General features: G+C 45.5%; 1 pseudogene; it reads right to left on the bottom strand.

The window, feature by feature from the left end:
• Nucleotides 1-250: 250 nt before the first annotated feature.
• On the bottom strand, nt 251-2,165 carry LOC132488228 (amine oxidase [flavin-containing] A-like; annotated as a pseudogene).
• Between the last annotated feature and the right edge of the window lie 7,516 nt (nt 2,166-9,681).

Here is a 9,681-nt window from a genome sequence, read left to right as displayed (position 1 = left end):
ACTTTAACTTCTTGAAATTAGGAAATTGATAACAGAGTTATTTTCTACTAATCAACACAAGTTGGTCTACAGACAAATCACAGGATGGAGCTTGATCTTACTGAAATTAAGGAGGTGATACACTGAGATTAAACTGAGGGGTTAAATCAGTGCACTTAAAGATAATCCGATGACATAGCCTTTAAATTTGTCAATATTTTCCTTGTTATGATGCTGGGAAAGAGAAAGCAGAAAGCATGAAACTGAAACTTCAGGATTGGGTCAGCAGCCTGAATTTGTACACCACAAACCACAGGGCAGTTATCGATGTGGAAAATCTGATGATCTTCAACAGGCCTGTCACAGGAAGCAGGTTCCTCTCCCAGAAGGTGTGGGTGGTGTCTACAGCTGCAGCATCCTCTGATTCAGGTTCTTGGACTCATATGTCTTTCTTTGCCACCTTCCCCAAAGCATTCAAGACCTCTCTGGCTGCCCGTTCTCTGCTTCACTGTGTGGCAGTCTCCGTGCCAGGAAAGCAAATGCTGCCTACGGGCTGGCGAATCGCCCTTCTGTGCTGTCCTGAGCCCTGAGCCCAGGGGGAAGGAGTGTGCCGGCCCCCGGAGCACTGCTCCTCATACCCCTTCCTCTTGTCATAGCGCACCGGCTGTAAAGCTTCTGGGGATCCATCCTAGCCCTTTGGCGTAGAATGCACAGATTTTCCTTATTTCTTTATGGACCTCAGCAAGGTGGTCAGCTTTTCAGGCAAGGATGAAGCCATGATGGCGGGCAGCGATCCATCTGGCTTGGTGTCATCCAGGGTTATTGAAATCGGAGCGTCCTCACCTTCGATGATCACACAGCCACGGTAATCCTTCTTCCAAAAGGCCTCCTATGGTGCCAGGCAACAGGCTTGCACGGAAAAATGTGAAATCCAGGGGTGGTTATTCAACCAAATGATAACATAGTCAATAATAACTTGGTTTTTATTAGTGCAGCCGATTAACTACTTTCTGATGTCTTTTATGTCTACCTACACTGTATTATCTGTCTCACTTTTGATGTGGTCCCTACACATTTGTTCATCCTTGGTGATCTGGCTGGACATCCTTTCTTAGTTCCCTAATTTGCCTTTCAGAACTTTGCATAGTTCCGTTTTGCCAATTTGGCAGGCTGTTCCCTGTCCTTCATGTCCCATACAGTTTGTTCACCTGCCAAAATTGTTTGTTTAAAGGCCATCCAGCTCTTTGGACTCCTTTCTTCCCAAGTCTTTTTTTTTGCCAGTGCCCTAAACTTGCTGAAATTTGCTTTCCCAGAACTGATTATTTTTTTCCTCATCAGCTTCTTTCCTTTTCCTTAGGAAAGGAATTTTATGCCTTTTTTTTATTATTACTTTCACAGAAGTTTCAGTTCTCTTTTAGTTCTTTATGAACTCTGCCATTATTGAAAATTGAATTAGAAAGGATCTTTGCCTTCTGATGCATTTTGTAACAATTAATTATCCCCAGTGGACTTTAAATCTATTTCGCAGTTTGTGTGTGACCTATTTTCTACAGCAAGTATCAGGATAGTTAGAAACCTGTCTGATCACTACACTGGAGTATTAGGATGCATGTCCTCATTGTACTTCTGTGTTGAATAAAACAAAATAAAGCAGCTGTAAATATGTATTTATACTGTTGGCTTATCTTAAAGACACTATAATAGCATGTCTTGAAAATTAAAAATTAAATTATCATCATAATCCCAGGAGCCAAAACAATGACTTATTTTTAACAACCCCCTGCCTGTTGACACACACACACACACACACACAGGCACTATTTCTACGTGTTCTTGGGAAGAAACAACCCAGAAATTTAAGAGGTGGCCACAAAATTCCTCTGAGGGGGAAAATGTAATTTTTGTAAAAACAATTTAAGGACTATTGATTGTGGAGAGATAGCCCTGAGGATTTGTTGTGGACGGGTTCAGAGTGAGGCACAGAGAATTAAATCCCTCTCTATCAGAGAAGGAAGAAACCTGTAGTAAGTAGCCTGCTATAGGCACACCTGCTGTAGTGTGACTTGTAGCTCACGCCATTGAGTGGAGACCTTTGACTTGTTCTGACCGATAGAATGCAGTGAAGCGTTGGTGAACCAGTTGTTCCTAAGTTTCAAGAAGCCTTGGGTGCTTTTGGTTTTCCTCATGGAACCCACCCCAACCTCCGTTCACAAGGAGGGTGAGAGACTGCATTGGGCAGATTCAAGTCAGCCCATCTGTCCCGCTGAGGCCCTAGACATACGAGAGCCCAGCCTCTAAAAACAAAGCCAGTCTGCCACTGCCAGCAGACGCCTGAGGTGCCCAGCTGGGTCCAGTCCAAATTGCTGCCCAGCAGACTCACGAGCTAAATGCATAGTTGTTTGGAACGGGGGTGGGGGGTGAAGCAATAAAAGCTAATTGATACAGAAACCTTTAAATCTCTGAAGATAGCATCACTAGGGCCAGGAGTTGCTGCTGGGAATAGGCGAGACTCTGGGAAGAGACATAGGTGGTGAGGGAGAGAGAGCCCAACAAGGCAGGTGATGTCAGTGACAGGTTTTTTTTTTTTTTAAATTGAAATATAGTTGATTTACAATATTGTGTTAGTTTCTGGTGTACAGCAAAGTAATTCAGTTATGTGTGTATATATATGTATTTTTTTCAGATTATTTTCCATTATAGGTTATTAGAAGAGATTGAATATAGTTCCTTGGGCTATACAGTAAATCCTTGTTGCTTTTTTATTTTATGTGCAGTAGTTTGTATCTGTTAACCCCATACTTCTTATTTATCCCTCCCCCCTTTCCCTTTGGTCTGTTTTCTTTGTGAGTTTCTGTTTTGTATAGATTCATTTGTATTATTTTTAATTCAGCATGTAAGCAAAATCATATTTGTCTTTCTCTGCTGACTTATTTCACTTAGTATGATAATCTCTAGGTCCATCCATGTTGCTGCAAATGACAAGATTTCATTCTTTTTTATGCTTGAGTAATACTCCATTATATATAGAATGGCATATATACATATGAGACATTATATATATATATAATTTTTTTTGATTATTCATCTGTTGATATGCACTTGGGTTTGTTTCTGCGTCTTGGCTATTGTAAATAGTGCTGCTATGAACATTGGGGTGCATGTATTTTTTCAAATTATAGAGTTTTCTCTGGATAGATGCCCAGGAGTGGGAGGTTCTTGATGGAGAGAAGGGCTAGGAGACAGCGCTGAGGCTGCTCTCACAGAGGGACGCTTTCTTCAGTGCTGCTCAAACCCCAGAATCTTCCGCAAATGGCTCCCACTCATACTTGTCTTGGATGGGTGGCATTTTTCAGAAATCAGAGAAAAGGAGTTGTGTTACATATCTGTGCTCACAAGGGCAGGAAGGGAGGAAGGAGAGGGGAGCAGCAGCCAGAGGTGAGGCTGGGAAGAACTGAACACTGAGAGGAAGCAAGCAATGACCAGAATCGTGAGGTGACTTGGAAGAATATGTCCTGCTCAGGAATTCCTGGAAATACTCAAAGAGTGTTGGGTTTGTCACTCTCTAGAGGTTCAAGCCAGTCTTGTCTAAATCTTAGTGGGTAAAATCACCCTCACAAACCAGAGGACTTTCAGTCACTAGGAGATGGCGTCGGGTTATACAGTTTCCCCGCCGTACATAACGTTTTGTGTTTCATTCATTTTGAAACTGTGTGGCGTATAAGTTCAGCTCCAGAATCAGTAAGAAGTAGTTTTCATCGCTAACTTGCTTTTAATACATCAGGAATCAAAGGAAAAATTTCTCACCAACCAATGTGAAAAGCCAGACAACAGCAAAGCAAGTGTGAAGTCAAAACTGAATTCTTGGATGTATTTGAAGGGAAGGGAGCAACACAGGCAAGATGTGGAAGCAGGGCCGTCCGGCATATGTGGGGGAAGAGAAACAGTTTAGCTTGGCCAATTACAGTGGGCAAGATTTTGAAATGCCGTACAATGTGTCTTTCCTCCTTAGTCGTTCCAGAACTGGTTTCTGTGTTGGTTGGTTTGGTCGGTTAGTTGGTTGTTTTTAAAACCCTGCAGCTTCCCCTCCATTGAGCCAAGAAGCTGAAGACAGTTTTTTTACAGGGAAGGGGAGACAGAACGCCACCCAGAACAAAAGAAACCCTTGCTCAGCTTTGAGTTTCAAACTGGACTTTTAATATAAAGTTGGTAGGTGCATCGTAGTCTCAAGAAATCAGACTTTCAGGCAGGAGTAGGGTGTTTTCTCAGACCTTTCCCAGCAGACTTCCTACATCACAAGCTTGCAGGCTTGGCTTCAGGGAGGACGAAGGCGAACATGTGTCCAGAAGTGCAGCCACACAGGGGAGAGTAAGCGCCTCTGTTCTGGGAGGGCTGAGCGCCGGGCAGAGGCGGGAAAGAGGCGCCCCCAATGCTGGGCCTACTTGGGAGCCTGTGGGACCTAAGAAGCCGGTAGAGGGCCGGGCGGGGTCCGGAGCCCGCCCAGCAGCAGGTGCGGCTCGGCGGCCGGAGCCCGGGCAGCCCCCGAGTCCCCGGCCGCGGCCCCGGGGTGCGGGGGAGGCAGCGCTGGACCGGGCGTCGCGCTGCCTGCAGGGGCCCTGGCGCCCGGGACCGGGGCGAGGACAGCCCCAAGAATGCGGCGTCCGCGCAGAGGCGCCGTTTTACGCTACTCGGGCCTTTAAAAGTCCGCTTTCCTGACGTGTGATGGGCAACGATCGCATCTCTTTAAGGCGTGCAGCGCGACTCCTCCTGTAAATGTGCGCTGTGAGAAGATGGCCGCCGCCCAGCCGGAGGGGCTGTTTTCACCCGGGAGACCCGCCGCCCCCCGCCCCCCAGCTGGCAAGGTCACGTTCGGCCTCCGTCGGGGGAGGCGGGTAAAACTTGAAGCTACGCACGCTTTTGCACGTCGGAGTCAGCGCTGGCGGCTTTTCTGAGCGGAGTCCCAGCAGAGTATACGTGGAGGAGTGAGCGGGCCGAGACGAGGGCACGGAGGTCGTCCGTGAGGAGGCCGGGCTGCAGCTGACGGGCGACAGCGGATGGAGGGCTTTCTCCCGGGGGACGCGATGCTCGGCGAAATGAGCCAGTCCCAAAGGCCGAACGCGGCCCGATCCCACTGCCGTGAGGCTGCGAAAGCGGGCGGGGTCGCAGAAGCAGAGCGCATGGCAGCGGCTGCCGGGGGCGGGGGTCCGAGTTCCGCCGCAGGACCAAGTGCTGAGATGGGCCGCGCGGTCCCGGCGGCGTGCGGTTCAGACGCGCTCACGGCAAGTGCCCCTCCGCTGCCATCACACACACACACACACACACACACACACACGCACGCACGCACGCACACACGCGACAGGCAGACTCCGGGAGGCGCTTTCGGTTTTCTGCTTTAACACCTTTGCTGGAGCCTAGCTGCTGGGCGAGGGTGTCCTAGTTTCTGCTCTGCAACAAAGTGAGTCGGGCCTGCGTGTGCCTCTGCTCTGGGAGGCGTTGGTGCTTCTCCTGCCTGGACTGTGGTGCTCGCGAGACTGCTGTTTGGCATGACCAGACTCCTCAAGTCGCGCATGTTAAAAGCGTGCAGTTCTTTATGTATCAATCAAACCTCAACAACAAAGCTGTTTTTAAAAAAGAAAAAAGAATCGAGGGTTGTCTACAGCTCCTAAGGAATTCTTTCAGCCTAACTCTGAAACGTCAGTGCTCCGCCCAGAGGGCGTGAGTAAATACCCTTCCTGAGGAAGGCGCTCACATCGTTACCCTCCCGGGTGAAAGGGCCACGCAGCCAGAGTGGGCGCACGGGAGCGCACCAAGCACCCCTGGGCCCCGTGCAGGGTCTGCCCGAGTCCGAGGGGCGCACGTGTCCGCAGTGTCACGACGCTCCAGGCGGGAAGGAAGACCCGCCTTCCCTCTAGGCCTTCACCTCTGTTGTCGGAGCTCATGGTCAGTTCAGTTTCAGAGAATAATCCAAATAAACTAACATCGGATATTACAGTGGGGTCGCTTGTCTTCTGTTTTAAATCAGCGTCAGCAGCTGTCTATTGCTTCAAACGGGACAAAATAATTAAGGTGCTGCCTTAATGTTTTACACCTTGCGAGTGCAGATTAGGAAGGACCATCAGAGCTGAAAAAAACAACACATTCCCTTCAAAGCAAAACCGGGGGCCAACCGTGACATCCTCCCCATGTGTCCACAAGGTTCAAGCAGTACACGGGTTGGTTGGGGCCAGCGTTTTTCTGCAGCGGAGGGGACGCATTTGCAAGCTGTCAGGGACCACGCTCGCCATCTTTATGTGCCTGGACCACATCCGCAGTGCAAACTGAGCAGATTCTTAGGGCAGCTCCCAGCCTAGAAATATTTCTCACAGCCCCAGCACAAACTTTTCAGAGCCCTTCAGCCTCTTTTTCTCTCTAAAAGTGCTGAATTGTACATGGGAGTTGCAGAAAACTCACATTTGCTTTTTAGCACAACCTAAACACCTCACAGTGGAACTTTTGAGAGTTGGGTTCATTTTTTAGGCCATTTTGGTAGATTTAGTGGCACCATTAAGAGACCTTACTGTTTTTCCAAAAGTATGACTGTATCTTCTTAAATGCTTAATTTGCACCCACTGAATCACACACTGGGAGAACTTGGCTCATTCAGAATTAAAAATATACTGTACTGGCTGAGGTAACTTGAGAGGATTCTTTGTCCATGAGTCAGTGACTGTGAAACTGTTGGGATGCTTAAAAAATAGAGTCCCTGCTAGAGACGCTGTGGAGTGTATCTCAAGTCCACTGACTCTGCTGGTAAGGATGCCCCGAACCACCTTTTCTTATTATAGGTTTGACTAAGTAGGCTTTAAAAATAATTTTATCCAAATCCAGCTATTCCACTCCTGGGTGTATACCCAAGAGAATTGAAAGCAAGGACTTGAACAGATGTTTGTGCATTCATGCTTATGTCAGCATTATTCACAATAGCCAAGTGATGGAAACAACCCAAGCGACCACCAGTGGATGGATGGATAAACAAAATGTTGTATGTGCACAGAATGAAATATTATTGCCCTGTAAAATGGAAGGAAATTCTGACATACGCTACAGCATGGATAAACCTTGAAGACAATGTGCTGAATGAAATAAACCAGACACAAAAAGACAAATATTGTATGAGTCCGCTTACATGAGGTAGCTAGGGAGGTCAGATTTATAGAGACAGAAAGTGGTTTCTAGGGGCTGGAGGAGGGGAGGTTAGGAGCTGGTGTTTAAAGGGTGCAAAGTTTCAGTTTGGGAAGATGAAAGCATTCTGGAGATGGATGGTGGTGATGGTTACACAGCAATGTGAATGCACTTAATCTGTTGCACTGTACAATTTAAAAAACGGTTGAAATGGTATATTTTATGTTGTGTATATTTTACCACAATAAAAAAACTAAAAATAACTGTACACAAAATATAATGTTGACCATGGTCTTCTAGATGAGTTGCCTTTGAAATTCATATCAATTTGAATTTAAAAAGGCATCACGCCAACAGAAATAGCATGACTCTGGGAGGTCTGTCAGAAGGAGAAAAAGCACTAAGACACGATGCCTGATGATCTGGCATAACCCAAAGAAATAGTGAAAACTCACATAAATTGGAACAGTATTGGTAAAAGAAACCCCTTAACCTAACCAAGTGTATAAGACTTAAGACATACCAACATGGTACCCAGTGGCCACATAAATGTTGCTAGCCTGAATTGAACTGTGCTATAACTGTAAAACACCAACCTCAAAGATTTAGTGAAAAACAATGTAATATATTTCATTAGTAATTTTTATTCATTAAATGTTTAAATGATAATATTTGAGATACATTTGGTTAAATTAAGCATATTAAAATTAATTTCACCTGTTTTATTTTTACTTTTTTTTACTACAGCTACTAGAAAATTTTATTTTATATATGTATGCAATGTATGTACTTTATTGAAGTATAATTGACATCTAACATTATATTAGTTTCAGGTTTACAACATAATGATTTGATATTTGTATATATTGTGAAATGATCACCACAATAAGTCTAGCTAACATCTGTCACCACACAGTTACAAAAATTTTTTCTTGTGATGAAAACTTTTAAGATGAACTCTCTTAGTAACTTTCAAATATGCAGTGCAGTGTGATGAACTATAGTCACCATGCTGTACACTACATCCTGATGACTTATTTATTTTATAACACCCCACATCCCCGCCTCTGGCAACCACTGAACTGTCCTCTGTATCTGTAAGTTCAGTTTTGTGGGGGTTTTTTTTGGTTTTTTTAGATTCCACATATATGGATCATATGGTATTTGTCTTTCTGTCTGATTACACTTAGTGTAATGCCCTCAAGGCCCATCCATATTGTAACAAGTGGCACTACTTCATTCTTCAGTATGGCTGATTAACACTCCATTGTATATATTTACGGCACATTTTCTTTACCCGTCCATCAATTGATGGACACTTAGGTTGTTTACATATCTTGGCTATTGTAAATAATGCTGCATTGAACAACGGGATGCATATATCTTTGAAAATTAGCATTTTAATTTTCTTCAGATAAACAGCCAGAAGTGGGATTGCTGGATCACGTGGTAGTTCTATTTTTAATTTTTTGAGGAACCTCCACACTGTTCTCCATGGCGGCTGCCCCAATTTACATTCCCACCAACAGTGCAGGAGGGCTCCCTTTTCTCTATATCCTTGCCAACACTTGTTATTTCTTGTCTTTTTGTTGATAGCTATTCTGATGGCTCTGAGATGATAATCTCATTGTGGTTTTGATTTGTGTTCCCTGATGGTCAGTGATGTTGAGCAGAAAATTTTAAATTACACAGTGGCTCGTCTTATATTTCTGCTGTAGAGGTATGTGGGGTAGTTCATGGTATAACAGCATAGAGGTAGAGTTCGTTTCATGACTATGGGCTCCTTCTCTAAGGTATAAGAGACCAACTTCTAAGACTTTGTCAGTTCTGATACCTTTCTATTCCTATTCCCTAGTCTTAGCCATCTACTTTACGGTAGGCCCAGTACAACAAACTGTTCATTGATCTCATTGCCTCTCTGTATTCTATTCACTGTACCCCTACCAGATTAACTTTTAGAAAACCCTTGTATACATTTTTTTGCCATGCCCAAAATCCAGTAACTACATCTGGGAAGTCTGCAGATTCCGGGTTTCCCAGAGATTCTGAATCAGTAGGATGGGGACAGGACCAAGACTTTGCATTTCAACGGATACCCCAGACTAGTATCATGCAAGAGGCCTGGGGGACACTGGCCTGTGGGATTAAGCTGATTCCTCAAAGTATTTCTCAAGGCTTTTTTTTTTTGCGGTATGCGGGCCTCTCACTGTTGAGGCCTCTCCCGTCGCGGAGCACAGGCTCCAGACGCGCAGGCTCAGCGGCCATGGCTCACGGGCCCAACCTCTCCGCGGCACGTGGGATCCTCCCGGACCGGGACACAAATCCTCGTCCCCTGCATCGGGGCAGGCGGACTCTCAACCACTGTGCCACCAGGGAAGCCCTCAAGGCTCTTTTTATCTTCATAAGCTGGTTAGTCCAATCTGTCTGAGGGGGAATGGGAAGCAAATACCTGGAGAACCTTTGGAAGAGAAAAGGCCTTTGTCCTGAGCAGCCTTCATACTTGCCTGATAAGAGGGCAGGGAGTTGTCCCTAAAGGTGTCTCCA

The sequence above is a fragment of the Mesoplodon densirostris genome, chromosome 4 (genome assembly GCF_025265405.1).
Source record: "Mesoplodon densirostris isolate mMesDen1 chromosome 4, mMesDen1 primary haplotype, whole genome shotgun sequence".
In the NCBI taxonomy this organism is placed as follows: domain Eukaryota; kingdom Metazoa; phylum Chordata; class Mammalia; order Artiodactyla; family Ziphiidae; genus Mesoplodon; species Mesoplodon densirostris.
This window is presented reverse-complemented; position numbering and strand designations above follow the sequence as displayed.